Consider the following 18,656-nt stretch of genomic DNA (forward strand, 5'->3'; position numbering starts at 1 on the left):
GCTTTTTTGCATTAGGTTACAACATTATTTTTTATATATTTTATTGGCCTTTGTACTGAAGTAAAATAATTTACAATGACATTAATGTCCAAGCCAAATTATATTTTATACTGGATCGACAAGTGCTTTCCTTTGCAATTTTACTACGGCTATCATTGGAAATGTTTACTTTAAGGAACAACCCCCCACCCCTTATTTATCTCTAATCGTGGAATGTAAACCCTGTCCCCCTTACTTTCTTACGTTCATTCAGTCCTAATCGAGGGGCTTTTAATTCAATTTTAATAGGGCTATTTTTTATTTAAGGGCACCCCCCCATGTTTATCTCTAATGGTGGAATGTAAACCCTGTCCCACTTACCTTCTTACGATCATTCAGTCCTATTCGAGGGGCTTTTTATTCAATATTGATAGGGCTTTTTTATTTTAACTATTTTAGGGGAACCCCCCCCCTTATGCTTATCTCTAATGGGGGAATGTAAACCCTGTCCCACTTACCTTCTTACTATTATCCAGTCCTATTTGAGTATATCCATAGTAGTCCAAGATTCCTGGGTATGTACAGATAGCTCCATAGAAGGCCTTCTGAGTTAAGCGAGAACAAGAAATATTAATTTCAAGATTAAACGGTGAGCGATTTTGAACAGAAACAGAGGAGAAAAGCAGTGAATATCCAATCCCAGTAGCAACAACCTTTGCACAGAGAATATGGAGATATCGGAGCAGTGTTCTAGCTAAGGCTGCTTTAGAGTTGGTCGCTACGTGTATTTCACGGCAATACAAAGTTTTGTTCGGCCAAGAAGAAAGTGAATGAACTCCATGTAACTATCTGACATTGGCAAACATTTGAAAATAAACTAATATTCATCAAATATAGAAATGCTTCTCTTAAATTATGAATATAAAAAAAAGATTAAAGACAGAAATGAGTTCAATTACAATTCTTCTTTGCAAGGACTTGTTTTTTGAACACTTTTCTTTTTAAATCAGTTGTAGTCAGAAGCAGTGTTCTCATAATACGTGGTGGTCAGAAATTTTCTGTACCAGTTGGGCCTGACCAGTGCCGACCACTATCGACTATAGCTCCAACAATGTTTGGAAGCATTAGGCATCATTGGCTGCCAACATAAAACCTAGCAGAGTGAATCAGTCATAGGAACCTACATTAAACGTTTAGAACGATTCACATATCTTTATACATAAATCCACCTGCCTATAGAAGATGCAGTATCCAAGCATAGTATCCACAATCAAGTTGGTACAGTGGTCTAAAATCCTTTAAAAGCACTCATTTGCAAACAATCACAAGCAGCAGATTGTCCGTCAGAACTTTCACCAATAAGAACTTCATGTGGTACCCAAAGCAAGGTTTCCCTCGCTATGAAGCTCTCTAACGAAACCTCCTCGCATCAAAACAAGTTTCCTTCGCAAGTTCAAAGAAAGGCCAACTCCCAGACCTACTACTGACCTACACGACCTTTGACCTTATGTCTGCTGTCATCGAGGACAGTGAAGTCACCCTCATTTGGCACCAGATTCCCTCCCCTTGATGATAGTCTTTATTTTCAGACTTTATTTCATGGAGGATGGGTGATAGGACACAAAACAAATGTTTTAGTCTTGTGCCAAAAAACTTGCAATCAGAATTTTGCATCTAGTCTAACAAAACCAAAGTAGGCCTTACAACTTCATGAGCTTTAGACAGGTGAAAAAAAATTCTTTAAAAAATATCTGGAGCAACTTTTTAGCTCGCCCGCCAAAATTTGCTACATTGTGTAAAGCTTACAAAGGACCTGTAGTAAAATAATTAGGATACAGCAGCTGTGATTGATTGCAAAGTTGCGATTAATCTAAATTTACCTCAATGCTTTATTTCACAAGTTATTCCGCAAGCCGCAGATTCTGTACTGTATATAGTCTGTAAGATCAAGTCACCTTACTTTGAACTTTAAAATAGGGCTAAAATGCAATAATTCACCCAAGCACAATGAACGCATGACAGACTACGTGGTAGGACGATTCCCACATCAAATGTTCTAAAACTGGATCAATTCCCTGAACAATCGACAGATCTGGGTTAAAAATTACTCATTGTTGACTTTAATTGGAGGTTAACGCGCTCCATTTACTTTGAATAAATCCCTCAAGTGACCCACCTGTGTGGGGTATATGATCTACACCTCCTATACACAGTCCAAGTTTCTGAAAATTTGTAATTTTATTTCGCTCAACTTAAGAAATTGCAGTTGGCACTTGTCTAAAAAAAGTTTTAAAAACATGGTTAAAAGCGAGGTTGAAATAGATTTAACACAACTGTATTTTGAAATAAACTAGGGTTTAAAAAGTTGACCAGTTACAGCCCTAAACTATGACCCTGAACCGATTTCCTTAAACCAGTTTATTAAACCTAATTAGAAGATCGCTTTGCTTGCATTCTCATCACCATCAGTCTCCTGAACTGGTTTTCAGAACCACTTCTCGTAAAGCAGTCTTATACCAGAGCCACATTTGCTCTACGGCGGCCGTACAGCGAGTCAAAAACAACCGTTTCAACATTTTTTGTAATAGCTCGATTATGGCAGTTTGAATAAAACGGCTGTTTTTTTTTCATGTGCTGTACCTGTACGGCCACCGTAAAGCAAATTTGACTGAGGTATTATTGGTACGGGAATGCTCTAAGAAAGTCAAATGTTTCCCACAAAATTTGAAACTGCAGGATAATTTTTTTTCCCAAATTTTCCAGGGAGTTTTGATGGAATTTATGGAAACTTAAAAGGTCACATTTTCTACACAAATTCGCAAATTGCTTGTCAACCTCAGTGAATTTCTGCTGCATAAATTTCACAAACTAAACATGTAGTGTTGCCAATTTGAAGAATAAACAAGTGGAATGCCTCTGGCCGTCTCACCTGCATCACGCGGTTCAATATAGCAGCAGTGCTGACTTTGAATACTACTCTAACTCGCACAAGATGTTCAGTGATACATGGTTACTCTTATGTCCACTTTTTATGAACTAGACCAATAAACTTACAGAGATATGATGGTTATTCACCAAAAAACCCCAACATGGCCAAAGTTCATTGACCTTACATGACCTTTGACCATGATCATGTGACCTGAAACTCAAACAGGATATTCAGTGATACTTGATTACTCTTATGTACAAGTTTCATGAATCAGATCCATAAACTTTCAAAGTTATGATGGTAATTCAACAGATACACCCAATTCGGCCAAAGTTCATTGACCTTTGACCTTGGTCATGTGACCTGAAATGTGCACAGGATGTTCAGTGATACTTGATTACTCTAATGTCCAAGTTTAATGAACTAGCACAATAAACTTCCAAAGTTATGATGGTAATTCAACAGATACCCCCGATTCGGCCAAAGTTCATTGACCCTAATGACCTTTGACCTTAATCATGAGACCTGAAACTTGCACAAAATTTTCAGTGATGCTTGATTACTATTATGTCCAAGTTTCATGAATCAGATCCATAAATTTTCAAAGTTATGATGGGAATTCAACAGATATCTCCAATTCGGCCAAAGTTCATTGACCCTAAATGACCTTTGACCTTGGTCATGTGACGTGAAACTCATGCAGGATGTTCAGTGATACTTGATTAACCTTATGTCCAAGTTTCATGAACTAGGTCCATATATTTTCTAAGTTATGATGACATTTCAAAAACTTAACCACAGGTTAAGATTTCGATGTTGATTCCTCCAACATGGTCTAAGTTCATTGACCCTAAATGACCTTTGACCTTGGTCATGTGACATGAAACTCTAATAGGATGTTCAGTAATACTTGATTAACCTTATGGCCAAGTTTCATGAACTAGGTCCATATACTTTCTAAGTTATGATGTCATTTCAAAAACTTAACCTCAGGTTAAGATTTGATGTTGACGCCGCCGCCGCCGCCGTCGGAAAAGCGGCGCCTATAGTCTCACTTTGCTTCGCAGGTGAGACAAAAACCTGAGGATTATTTCATGAAGTTAACTTTCAAGTGATTTTTCTCCGACTAGGCCTATTGCTATAAGCTGTCAAGTTGCTTGCATCTGAGTGGTTCAGAGCAACTTTGTCAGTGAAAACTACTATTTGCCTCATCAAACACCCCCCTCCCCCTCCCCAAATAGAGATTCAAATAGCTCATTTCTCTGAATGGTTTTTACAGAGAGTGAACACTTACCTCTTTACTATAGTGGGTTGTTTGGCAATAAAAATAAAACAGACATTAAGACCTGATTTATTCCACAATAAATTCCATTAGATTCCAGCTCTGGAATGGGATCTGCAAAGAAAAAAAGTGAAAGAGAAAAACTCATAAGTGAAATGGTGGGGAATGGTACTTTATAGAATATATTGGGAGAGGTATTTTAGAAATGAATTCCATGAGATTCCAACTCTAGAATTTTAATTCTTTCATGGGGAAAGCAGTACGAAAAATCATGTGTTATCGTCACATGATTAAAGAAAATAGGCTACATGATCTATATCAATGTGTGTAACAATGTTTAAAAACAGATAACGTCCTAATATAATCATCTCAGAAGCATATCAGTGAACTCCAGAATGGAAACAAAAAAGGTTTCATGACATGTACATAATAGTTCACCAACACATAGTTATCATGCATTGCCATCATGAAGATAGATGATCAAGTTTAAAGAAAATACTTTGATAACTGAGAAGTTTAAGCAAATTGCAATTGCATGCAGTTATTATTGAGGTAATTATGTCAAGGAGTGGTAACTCTCATGGTCATGATGCTCTACAGCCAATCAAAATCAGGGATTCTATGTATAATACCATGTATGATAAAGCAAATGCCAGGAAACCTTCAAGTCACAACCAATCTTTCACTCATCTCTTCCTACCCTATCTTCCTTCAGATCCATCCTTCCCTTTATCACTGATCCTTGATTAATAGATAATCGCTTCAATCTTATGCCCATTTTTCCTATTCTATCCATCTTTCTTTTTACTATCCATCAATCCATCCCCTTCTTGCATCGACCACTGAGCTGGATGAATCAAATTGTCCTTCAAACTTTTCCCCTCTCTTCCTTTCTACCTCTTTCTTTTACAATCAACCCTTCCCTTCATCCTGCAACTGACCTAAAGAATCCGATATTTCCTTCAATATTTCACTCCATCTTTCTTCCAATTCTGTCCATCGCTCTTTCACTACCTATCCATCCCTTCTTCTCTCGACCACTGAGCTGGATAAACCAAACTGTCTTTCAACCTTATACTTACTTATCTTATAGCTTCCACCCTTCCCTTCAACCTGCACTCACTTACATGAAGAATCTGTAATTTCCTTTAATCTTTCACTTATCTTTCTTCCAATTTTATCCATCTCTCTTTCATTATCCATCCATCCCTTCTTCCCTCAACCACTGAGCTGGATAAATCAAACTGTCTTTCAACCTCATACTTACGTATCTTATAGCTTCCACCCTTCCCTTCAACCTACACCATTGATATGAAGAATCCGATATTTCCTTTAATCCTTCACTCATCTTTTCCCATTCTGTCTATCTCACCTTCCCCCTCCATCTATCCCCCCATCACTCCTTCCCTAACTTTGATCTGAACTCTTGTTTTTTCCTGCCAGCCACCTTCTCACTCGACTGCTCCTCACATCAGGCGCGCTCAAACGCTTCCTTCCTCAAAACATATTTTGCAAACCTGGAGGTCCGCGAAGGGGGAGCGCCCCACGAAAAGCAAGAGTCTAACCTTCTGTTTTATTCTGATTTCTCTCAATTTTGTTTTATATTGTCATATTATCCCTTTCTTCAGAGTTCTCCAGAGCGAAAAATAGAGATCAAAACTACAAGTACATTCTGGGGGTCTGTAAGGGGAGTGCCTGACCAAAATTAAGAGTCTAACTTTTTGTTTTTAATCTGTTTTACCTCTACATTTTGTTTCAAATTGTGACATTGTCCTTTTCTCCAGAATTCATTAATTGAACCATGACGGGCATTTAACATATTTTGCAAGCCTGGGGTCTGCAAGGTGGTGGGGGGAAGTGATGTTGATTTTGATGTTGATTCCCCAACATGGTCTAAGTTCATTGACCCTAAATGACCTTTGACCTTGGTCATGTGACATGAAACTCTAAAAGGATGTTCAGTAATACTTGATTAACCTTATGGCCAAGTTTCATGAACTAGGTCCATATACTTTCTAAGTTATGATGTCATTTCAAAAACTTAACCTTAGGTTAAGATTTCATGTTGCCGCCGCCGTCGGAAAAGCGGCGCCTATAGTCTCACTGCTATGCACGTGAGAAAAAAACCAAGTCAGTGAGGAGGGGTGTATTAAAGGGGGAGTGCCAGGCCAGGTTTCTTTTTTTTTTTTTTTGGGGGGGGGGCTACTTTTCATTTATTATTGCCTACATCTGCAACATTCCCAGGGCTCCCTTTTTTTTAGGTTTCCATGGATCTTTTGAGCATTTTGGGGGCTAAATCACCCCCCCGCCCCTGTGTAATTCTTTTTCCTTCAGGGAGTGCCCCATGAGTCTAGATACTGTTTACCATCTCATTTTTTTATTGGGATATTACCTTTTTCTACAAAGCTTTTAATATATCTCCCATGAAAATTTTATCATGAAGGGAACAAAACATCATATTTTGCAAGCCAGTTGAAAGGGGAGCACCCCATGAAAAATTAATAAGACTCTGTGAGTAGCATATTCCATTCTCTTATTGCGATCTCATCCCTTTTTCTTGAGTTCATGGGATTTCCTTAATTAAATTTTTACAACGAAGGAACAAGCCCGGGGGTCTTCAAGGGGGAGTACCCTATGAGAACAAAGGGATTTTCCGTGTCAAATTTTACAAGGGAATGGTCAATGGATGATGAAAATAGAGGATTAGTACATTTTATGCAATCTACTTTTTACGAGATTTCAGTAAAAACCTATGAAAGTGAACCTCCAGTTTAACTCTGCATCAGGATCATATGCATCACAGATTCATATCTATTTTTCTGTTTTTGTTGTTGTTTAGTTCAGTATATCTAATTCTGTTCTAGTCAAAGTAAGTCCTCCCAGATTTAACCAATGTCATTTTTATTTAATATATACAAGCACTGTGACCTTCTCCAGGTTCTACACGTACGTAGCAATTGTTCTATATAACAATTTTACATTAGAGTAAAAAAAAATGCATGTTATTTGAATGACATGTGTAGAAGTAAATACCACTTTCCTAAAGCACTTTTCAGTTGGAAGACCATGTAGTATATAAAACACATACAAATTATGATGTTAGTGGTATAATACTGCATTATCAATATTGACTAACTACCCATCTTAATTTAACCAACAAAAAAACAAACAAATGAGACAATTTCATAAATGTCGTTCCGGTCAAAGAATGTTTGAATAATTTTTTTAGTGAGTACAAAGGCACTTCCTATGAGGGAGTTATATTATGAAATTTCTCTTTCGCATGCTATACAAAAACCTGGTTTCAAGAAACAAATAAATGAATAAGACTGAAACTGAAGCTTTCAGAATAAATGTAGTTCGGGTCAAGCATTGTCTTTATGTGATTGGCAGAGCTACCCTGGCCAAAAACCTGCCTACATCATTATTGGTTGGGTAGTCTGGGCTCTAGTTTACCAATTTTCTGTGTCATCTTCCTTCTACTCGGAAAAAAACATAACCCATTGAACCCCGATACATGTATGAAAAAATGACAATGTGATTGTAAAAAGGTACACTTTAAGCAGAAAAAAACTAAATATAAAACAGTCACCCCCCACCCATTCACCTTCTACTCTTTACATCATGTCTATCTTTTTCCCCTCCCCTTCTATACCTTTATCCTCTTCTCTTCCCCTCTCCTCCTCCTCCTCCTGCCTCTTCATTTGCACTTCTCTCCCTCTTCCTCCCCCTCCACAGCCCCATCCATTCCTCACCCCCCCACTCTCCCTCCCCTCATCTCCTTCCTCCGTCTACCCCCTCCCATCATCTTCCCCTATTTTCCTTACGCCCCTACACAGCCCCCATCCTTCCCTCCTCCTTTCCTTCCTCTCTCTACACCCCACCCCCATCCCTCCTTTTTCTCCTCAACCCCCCCCCCCCACTCTCCTTCCCTCCTCCCCTCATCTCCTTCCTCCGTCTACACCCCTCCCATCATCTTCCCCTTTTCTCCTTAGTCCCCTACACAGCCCCCATCCCTCCCTCCTCCTTTCCTTTCTCTACACCCCACCCCCCATCTCTCCTTCTCCTCGCTCCCCCTCCCTCCTTCTCCTCACCCCCCCTCCTTCTCCTCACCCCCCCCCTCCCTCCTCCTTTCCTTCCTCCCTCTACACCCCACCCCCCATCCCTCCTTTTTCTCTTCACCCCCCCCCCCTCTCCCTCCCTCCTCCCCTAATCTCCTTCCTCCGTCTACCCCCTCCCATCATCTTCCCTATTCTCCTTACTCCCCTACACAGCCCCCATCCCTCCCTCCTCCTTTCCTTCCTACCTCTACACCCCACCCCCATCCCCCTTCTTCTCCTCACTCCCCTCCCTCCTCCTTTCCTTCCTCCCTCTACACCCCATCCCCCTTCTCACTCCCCCTCTCTCCTTTCCTTCCTCCCTCTACGCCCCACCCCCATCCCTCCTTTTTCTCCTCACCCCCCCACTCTCCCCCCCCTCCCCTTATCTCCTTCCTCCATCTACCCCCTCCCATCACCTTCCCCTATTTTCCTTACTCCCCCTCCCTCCTCCTCATCTTCACAAAGTTGTCCTTAATTCATCATCATCTACATGTACACTGTATATTTCTAGTAAAAAGACATTCGAAATTCAAACATTAATAAAACAATCCTATCATTTTCTGGTGCCCGGTTTCATAAAAACAATTGTCTTTAAATAATTAAAGTTGCCACTATTGTATAATCCTCAAGGAAATATTGATAGTAATTCATGGCTGCCGAGCCCTGTTAATGGCAAAGTTACAATAATTCTAACTCTTGAAACAGGCCCCTGGATCCACTTATGACATTTATGCGAACTGTGCCACCTGATAGGCCTAACCCATTACTCCATATTGGAGACGTCCCACATTTGATCAAAAACCTGATAAATGATATCACTGTGAATTGGCCTGTAAATATACAACCTCATTTCTGCATGTTGTGGGCGTCCCGCTTAAATATATATCACATGATCTAAACCTTGGCAAATTATATCATCAGGAGTTGGCTGATAATGCATGGCTGGAAAATGGAAACCAAGGGCCCATCTTACAAAGACTTATGATTGATCAATCGCAACTATGGAAAGACAGCAAAGTCAACATATAAAATGCATGTCTGTTCAAAAAAAATCTAGATATGAATGTATATCCATAAATTTATTGATTTCTTGACAATTTGGTGTGATCTCCTATTTTCAAAGGACATTTTGCAAATTTCCTGTAGAAAAAATTATAACACTGATGGATATCCATAGAGTTAGGATTGGAGTTGCGATTGATCCAATCAACCACAACTATGGTCGACCAGCAACGTCAACATCTAAAATGCAAATTTGTCCAAAATATTTTCTAGATATGATTTACATTCATACATTCATCATTCTCGTGAAGATTCAGTGTGATTCTCTTTGTTTACTATGGAGATTGAGCAAATTTCTTGTAGAAAAAAATTATGACGGTATGGATGGATTTCCATAGAGTTGAGATTGATTTGATCAATCGTAACTCTTTGTAAGACGGGACGCGGATACCCTATGTTTGATTATCATTGGTGGGTTCATACAGTACATTTCAAAAACAATTCCAGTTTTGGTAACGATCTCAAAATGACTTTTTACAAAATCTAATATAATGACCACCCAAGTGTCTGTTTGTATGAATAAAAAATGTGCCAAAGGATTCTGGAAGAAATTGTGTAATTGCTGAGAAATAAGCAAAATAAGCGCGGATTCGGTCACTTCATCGGGTCTTTATTCCAGCAAATAATAATACACTGTCCCATGTGTGCCTATCTGTGTTGGTGATCTTCAGTGTGAACATTTTTCAGCGTAGATTTCAAGATTTCACAAAGTTCAGTTTATGTAATTGTACCAGATCTAGATCCTCGATGATATTCTGACATTTAAGCCTGGTTTTACAGACTTTCTCATGAAATCAGTGTTTACTGCATCTACTGGCATTTCTCTTTAATTTGACAATCAGACATGAATCGGGAGAAAGAAATTCATGCAAATTTCTCTATCATAAAATTATCTCAGGATGAGGAAAAAGGAGGAAGGATGAAGGAAAGAAAGGAAAGGGAAGCTTGGTCATTTGTACCCAATTTTAATGAAATACAAATTATATATTTGCAATTTCAGCCCCTCCCCTAAAATGGAATACCCTGGCATTGCCAATTAAATTGTTGCATCGATTTTTCTAATTTAAAAAACAAATAAATTACTGGCATGACATGCAATGGTGTAATAAGGAACTATAACGTCAATGCAATATTCGCTCATTCATGAATATTTCGGTGAAAAAAAATTATTCTCTTTGTTAAAAAGATTATTCTTTTATAATCTAGACCTATATAAGGGCAGTGGATTGAAAGTCATCAAGCTACATGTATACTGCAAAACCTGTAGGATATTCATGACATTTAAAATAAGTATTCTAGCTTGGATGTAGACAAAATACAGCTTAGAATACAATGACATTTCTGATGTTTCATATGATCAGGGGAACCGAACTAGTTACCCCTATGCAAATGATCAGCAGTAATACTGACAAATATATAGCACATCCCCACTGCCAGCAAAACGATGATTACCCTAACCAGGAAAAAGGAGTGTTTATAAACTGTTAATAGGGTGTTAAAACTTACACCAGTTGGTTTCCCTAGAGGACCACACCTTGAGGCAATAAAATTACACCATAGAGATTGAACATAACACCAAACAATGTAAAATCAATTATCCAAAGTGTGTAATAACACAGAGTGTTCAATTAAAACCAATAAATTAACACCACAGTAAAATGACTAGTGTTGTGCTCTGTCAACTGTACACTTGGTGTACGCAGTTTTTGTTGTCAATGTTCAAGATTTGGCAGTGTGAACGGTGCAGGGTAGATCACTCCCAGTAAAATAGATTGTCTGAAGCTAGCAGACAGTCTAAGTCGAGCAGGGAATAAAGCGAGCGGCCAATTTCAATCTGGAGGCAAACATAGTCGATTGTTCATGCTCTACTTAACAGCCTCATACTGTGATGGCCTACAAGACAGCCGTTTTTTTTTACCATTTTTTTCTCTCTCTCTCTCTCTTGCCATGTTTCCTTTCTCTCTGAATAATGCAAAAGTTCAGATTCTTACTCCATAGCTTTTCTCTATACTGACAATATTTCTACATTGTTTCTTTTTTTTTCGTTCATATTTCTTTCATTACGGTATATTTTGTTTATTGTCCTTTCGTATATATATTCATATTTTGTTCAGTAATTGTAAAGTGCATATGGAACTATACTAGTTAATATGCGCTAAGTAAAATCCTTCTATCATTAATTTCTTCCCTCTGATTTTTGTGCCCCATCTTTGTTGTTACATCTTTTTTTAATTTTCCTATTCCCCCTCCCCTCCCCTGATCCTGTTATTTTCCTTCCTTTCTTTAATCATACATTCCCCTGTTTTATCTGCCATATTAGCACATGCATTTCCAATATACCGCATGGCACATCATATATGATCCCTCTTATTTTTTCCCCTTGATTACTTGCAACTTTTCCCCTTGAATACTTGCAACTTGCAAAGTTGCAAGTAATTCCTCCATACCCCTCCCCCTCCCTTTCTGTTGAAACTCTGTTGTACAATGTTTCTTTTCATAAAGCCAGTTTAAAATAAAACATTGTGCTATTCAATATTCATGAGGGTATATTATTTGGACATATTTCTCTCTGCACTCTAGATGTTTTTTTTTTTTGCTTCAAAATTCTCTCTTATTTTATAATCAATTTGAATACATCAGACATACATGTGTATTGACAGGCCATTCCAACTAAACAGTGACATTTTTCACTAAATCATTTCATGTGAATGTAGAATACAAAGATCAGTTGGTGTGTCTAAAAGCAGGCTGTTTCAGCTAAACCAATGCAATTGACCAAAAGGCATCAAGGTGGAGCGTCATGGCCCAGTGGATCAGTCTCCAGACTTTTAAACAGAGGGTCGTGGGTTCAAATCCCAGCCATGGCGTAATTTCCTTCAGCAAGGAATTCATCCACAGTGTGCTGCACTCGACCGAGGTGAGGTAAATGGGTACCGGCAGGGAGTAATTCTTCAAAAAGCTGTGTGCACCGAGAAGGTAGCCTAGCTTAGCCGGGTAATAATAGCAGGGCCCGCTGGGAGAACAGTTTTCGGAACTGAAGTGGCTACCCTGGGTAAATATACCTTTATTATTATTATTATAAGGTGTCAATTGAAAGAATAGGGGGTCTTCCTCCCTCCCTCCCATCACCCCCTCCCCATCTCATTTCCCCCATACTAAATTACTAAATGAATTTAATTACATTTACCTCCGTGTTGACATCACACTGTTGTATGCTGCATACCTGACCTAGATGCCATAAAATCTGGGTTTAAACCACTAGCATTATAAGGGGGGGTGTTTCACAAAGCTGTTCGTAAAATTACGCACAACTTTACACACGACTGGAACATGTTCTGAGGTCATAACTGAATTACACAGGGATATGACATAGCGCAAGAAAGGATCACCAGTCGCGCATCATGGAGTCATTCGTATCTTACGAACAGCTTTATGAAACACCCACCAGGAAGTACAAGGAGGTGGCAAGAAAGTACCCACTTGGTTCAACCTTTTTTTTCACTACACTCTCTTCCCGCTGGAGTCTACAAGCCTGTGTCTTTAATTTTTTTTCCCCCATGTGATAGTCAATAGCTCCCAAAGCCACCCTCACCCACCCCCACCCCCTCATTCAGAAAATTTCAATAAATTGCCCTTAAAAGGGAACATGGAATTCATGAACAGAAAATAGAAAACTAGCTAGCTATTTTAGAATAAGTGAAATAAAAAAGATACCCCTCCCCCTTGCAATAGAAAAAAAGTAACTTTATATTGGTCTTGTTGTCAGTCTGTTGCCCCTACCTCCCCCCCCCACCACTCTCCACCCCTCCCCCTCATACTAATACCTATTTCTCTCTCTTTCTCTCTCACACTCTCTCTCTCTATTTTTCAGTGTCTTTCTCATTCCCTCCCTCTTTATAACTCCATAAAATGATTTATCTCTCTACAATACAAAAGAATACCACCAAGAGGGAACATAAAAGCACACCAGACATTACGTCAGCGCCTTTTTTATCATGTTCCCTTTATTCCTATTTTCATGTCTGTCACAATAGAATAACCTTTTTCGAATGTGAAACACTGTTTTCTTGGATGCACTATCAGGCGACCTACATTCTAAAAAAAATATGTCAGCTGAATGAAAAATAGAATGAACAAAAAATGACCAAGAAGATTCCATATCAAATGATTCATCTAGTATCAACATTAAAGGACAAGTCCACCCCAACAAAAACTTGATTTGAATAAAAGGAGAAAAATTCAACAAGCATAAACACTGAACAAATCATCAAAATCGGATGTAAAATAAGAAACTTATGACATTTTAAAGTTTCGCTTCATTTCACAAAACAGTTATATGCACATCTCAGACAGTATGCAAATGAGGGAACTGATGACATCACTCAATATTTCTTTCTTTTGTGTCTTATTATATAAAATATGAAATATTTTGATTTTCTCGTCATTGTCATGTGAAATGAAGTTTCATTCCTCCCTGAACACGTGGAATTCCCTTATTTTAACATTTTGTGGTTCAGGCAAGGAGGTCCTAATAGTCAAATTCGTAAAAATTGAAATATTGTATAATTCAAACAATAAAAAACAAAAGAAATAGTGAGTGAGTGACATCATCGACTCTCTCATTTGGATGTAACTGGCTCGTTCATATAACCATTTTGTTAAAAATACGCGAAACTTGGAAATGTCATAACTTTCTTATTTTACATCCGATTTTGATGAAATTTTCAGCATAGTGCTTGTCTGATTTTTCTCTATGGATTCAAATCAACATTTTTCTGAGGTGGAATTGACCTTTAATGCAAATGAAGCTGAAATAAAATCAGCTTTTTAGTAATCTCTTGAAAATAAAATCCAAGGTCATCACAGGAAAAAAAAAATCATTACCATTTTTGGTATCTACTTATCACAACCCAATGCCTAAATCTGCAATACTGGATAAGTTTCTACATTACAGTAAATCTGGATTTTACAAGGCTCTTTTGACCTTTTTTGTTTGAGCTAGAATAAAAAATGTCTCTCTCTTAATAAAAGTTAAAAAATACAATTTATTGATTAAAGCATCATAAATTTCTTTTCCCTTCTCAATTGGTCGAGAACCGAAGGGGGGGGGGGGGGCTTCTCAGACGGGGTCCCTTCATTAACAGGTTATTTGTTATGATTTCTTCCCCAAGTAATTTAGATGTTCCTATGGATGAAACTTCCTTAGTACATATGTAGGTTTGAGTGCAAACTTTCAAGATGCAAAATACAAATAGAACCAACACAGATAGTCACATATGGGGCAATAGATTGCAGGATAGTCTTCTCTCAAGTCTTACCAAGCTCTATGCCAAACTTTTGTTCACCCTTGAAGCAAGTTCTGATCATTTCTGTCCAGTCAGACTCATTTCAAATTTCAAAGACCCCTATTTAATTTTTCTTTATTAGCTTTTACACCCGAAATTCTCTAAAAAAAAATCTTAGAATTCAAACAAGAATTTGAAACCTACCAGAGAGGCTGAACCAGAAAACAACAACAAAAAACTTGAACATGGCGCGATCGATCTCAGAGATTATGCTGACGGCTTGTAACATATGACCTATTGAGCATTGTTATAATGCAAGCTGGATCTACCCCTTGTGAGCCCCCTCAGACAGCGTTCTGAAGCCTGTTGTTCAAAGTTTACATGTCTGGCTTTAAAAATAGTACACGGTGTGCCAACAAAAGGGAGCCGTGAATATTTGATCACAGTAAAGATTGCAATGCAAGCCTGACATCAATCTGGCAAATGTAAATCTGGCCTTTAAAATTATAGGCTTTAGGGGTTGATCATGCCCCCCCCCCCCCCCCCTTTCCCTTTCCAATCAAAATGTACAGATTCACAATCAAATCAAAAAACCTTGAGAATAATACGTCAAGAAACTTGAATTGAATGAAAGTTCTATTCAACTGTGATATGAAGATGTTTGCTTTATAGGCTGGTTGTAAAAGCCTGCTTAATTGTTTTTTGGCCTTTCTCCCCCCCCCCCCAATTTATGACAAAAAATCAAGAGGAATATGCTATTCGGTCAGTATATGATTCTATTGACCATAACAAAGATCTACCCAGAGTGAATGCAGTTTCTGGAGTGATTGGATATATTTTTTTCATTTATTTTCAAGGGCTACTTTTCCCATCCTGTTTCAATCTGCAACATTGGAAAAGTTTTAATATTGCAGGGAATAAGGATTTTCCATGATTCTTTTGAGCATTTTTAGGGATTAAATTGCCCCCAAGCCCCCCCCCCAACCCCCATGTAATATTTCCCCTGAAATGGAGAGGTCACATAATTACAGAAACCCTGGAGTTGCATAGCCAATGAACATTCCAAAATAGAAATATTCTCCAAATGAAATGACCTTATCAACAATTAATCAAGAAGATAAAAATATAAATCATTAGGAAGATTGTCACCATTGAGGTTGTAATGTACTATTCTACAGCTATGTCTATTTTGGTTACCTACATGTATCTGGAATTACTGACTTTATCGCCACAGAATCATACTGTGGTCACAACTATCCAAGATTATTGTTATCCCATGTATAAAATTATTGTTCTCTTCTCCTTTCTTAATTTTCAACATATAGCATTTATTTTATTACTTTTATATGTCATTTTGTTATAGCAATTGTTATTGCATATATTTTGTATTTTACCTTGTACAGAATTTCGCAATTCAGCCTTTGGCTGCAATGAAGTTTTCTGAATAAACCATTTCAACAATTTCAATTTCAAAAAAATCTCCCATGTCTATTGAATAACAATTTCCAGAAAAAAAAAATAGTGATTGACTTTTCTAAAGTAAAATTTGATGTATGATTGGGATCATGATCTGATTTGCACCAGAAGGTTGTTACTGTAATAGATGGATTTATGCCTTTTAGGTTCTGAATAGATCATAATACAATAAAAACGTCAAATGTACCATATGGGACTAATGGATCTCAAATTTCAAGCCTGGGTTGCATGTCATGTACTGAAGCGAGTTTTCACTGACAACTGTTATAAGCTACTGAAATCCTTGCATCTCATTGGCTCAGCAAATATAATAAGTCGGTGAAAAACCTCTTCGCTGTTTGCTTCATGAAACAATCACCAGGTGAGCGTTTCATGGAGAACTTTTCACTGAATAATATGCTCTATGCCAATCGGATGCAAGGATTTCAGTAGTTCATAACGTCAGTGAAAACCATTTGACTATTTGCTTCAAGAAACACCTCTCCAGCTGAAGGTTTCACGAAGCAATGAAGTTGGCTATTTCATTGACTCATTTGCTCTGAACCAATCGGATGCAAGGATTTCAGTAGCTTATAACAGTTGTCAGTGAAAATCCCTTGATTATTTGCTTCGTGAAATGCACATCCCTGATCACCGAGCCGTGAGACCAGACATGACATCATGGCTATTAAATCTTGTGTCAAAATGCTAGACATGTTGGTAGCTAGACAAACACTACTGAAGGAACAGGGTCCAACTAATATCAATTTATTTTGAGCAAACATACAGAAGAGAAGAAAAACAAGGGGCATATTCACCGACAGTCTGCTGGTTTAATGGCTTGATGCTATTACGGGCCTCTTAAGGGGAGGAGTCTGCACAATGACGCTGAATTAATTTTATCGCAGCTGAGTTCTGATGCAATTTTGCACCAAACAGCATCTAAAATTAATGTGTCTACAGCAAAAAATATTAGAAATCATACATGTACTAAATTTTCAAGCAAACCCAGAGTACTCCTGCAAGGTTTTAAATTATAACCACTTTAACAATGAGAAAATTCAAGAAATTGAGAAAAATAAAATGTTATCTGTTATTAGACAGATCTGGACTCAAAATTTGATTTTAAAAAAGTATAAATGTCGCTGTTTGGATCATACAGTCGGGAATAAAAGACTTGGGTTGTGTTCAATGGTGAAAAATCAGGATCTAGACCAACACCTGCGCATACCATAGAGTAAGTCACATCAGGATGATCTAGCAGGAATTGACCGTTTTTTTTTGCCTTTCAATGATCAAGTTTTGACATTTTCCACCGGAACTCTACTAACTTCATCTCGGTGATGATCAGCCTCGGTTTGCTCTTTATTTATTTTGTTTTTTTCAATCACAATCACCGTTGCTTCGTCAGGCAAATTATGAAACTGAGCACGAGGGACTGAGCGGTGAAATTATAAGAGCCAATGAAAAAGGGCGAGAATGGGGACCACGGACGATTGGGAGGGCGACCCCACGCGCCGAGACTTTTTAAGCGATCTTTTTCCCAGACGAAGGGAAGAGAAGCCCCTACAACTGGCTCAGGACTTCTCCAGGGGAGTGACAGAAAGAGAGAGGGCAAGGGAGAGAGAGAGAACATGAATGCAACGTACATTCCAACATGTTCCGGCCGCATGTATGTTCACCGCGACCCCAAGCGACACGCACACTGATTTGCCTCATTTGCATATTACTAGGGACAGACACACACACACACAAGTCAGTCTCAAAGCTCTGTTGCTCTCTCTCCTAACCTAATGCCTTTACAGTGCCTGACTAGCTCGCTGTCTGGCTTTTACTATTGCAAGCACTCTCTTCCTCCTCAATTCGCGATTTTACTATTCTTTTTCTTTCCGAGGGTCCTACAGGCAGGCGGGTCACCGTGCCGAACGTTTGGCCGCCATTTTGAACACCACGTGGACAAATTCGCTAAAGGCCTATGATATGAAAGAGAATTCGTCTTTCAAAAATTACAAGCCATAAAATTTATCTTTCCAATAATTTTTTTTTTTAATGAACAGAATATAACAAGGAAACGTTCTAAAGTGTTATAAAATGATAAACGATAAAATGTGTTTCACGTTACTATTCTGACATGATTTCGATGGAAATGGGAGTTGTCTTCTTTTTCTTCTTTTAAAGAAGGGTATGGGATATTTTTTTAGTTTTGCTCTTTTTTTGGGGGGGGGGGGGTCTAGAAGACATAGAGGGGCACTTTTCATGCATTGGGGGGAGGGGCTGTGTCCCCCAAAATAATCAGAATTAGGAGCTATACTATCAAACCACACATTACACATTTCTTAGCCAACTTAATCATAGAATATTTTCAATGAACCCATTTCATAGGCAAAATTATACTGCGTTATCAAATTTAACGATTCCCTTTTTAGGATTATGTCATGTCTGCCCGGGAGTGCAATATGTCATGTTAAAGCCAACTTTACAAATTAATTTTGAATTATATACTTTTTAATGATAAACTCTGCATAAAATGTGTGGGTAATATTAGGGCAGACCATTCGGAGCTA

General features: G+C 38.3%; 1 long non-coding RNA gene across 1 annotated transcript in view; it reads right to left on the bottom strand.

Moving 5' to 3' along the window:
* Positions 1-287: 287 nt before the first annotated feature.
* Positions 288-18,656, bottom strand: part of LOC121419811 — a 33,758-nt gene continuing 15,389 nt past the window's right edge. Inside the window, exons 2-3 of the long non-coding RNA XR_005970629.1 lie at positions 4,203-4,304; positions 288-584 (exon numbers count right to left, since the gene is read on the bottom strand). This is a non-coding gene — a long non-coding RNA (uncharacterized LOC121419811). The remainder of the gene's footprint in view (positions 585-4,202; positions 4,305-18,656) is intronic.

The sequence above is a fragment of the Lytechinus variegatus genome, chromosome 8 (assembly GCF_018143015.1).
Source record: "Lytechinus variegatus isolate NC3 chromosome 8, Lvar_3.0, whole genome shotgun sequence".
In the NCBI taxonomy this organism is placed as follows: domain Eukaryota; kingdom Metazoa; phylum Echinodermata; class Echinoidea; order Temnopleuroida; family Toxopneustidae; genus Lytechinus; species Lytechinus variegatus.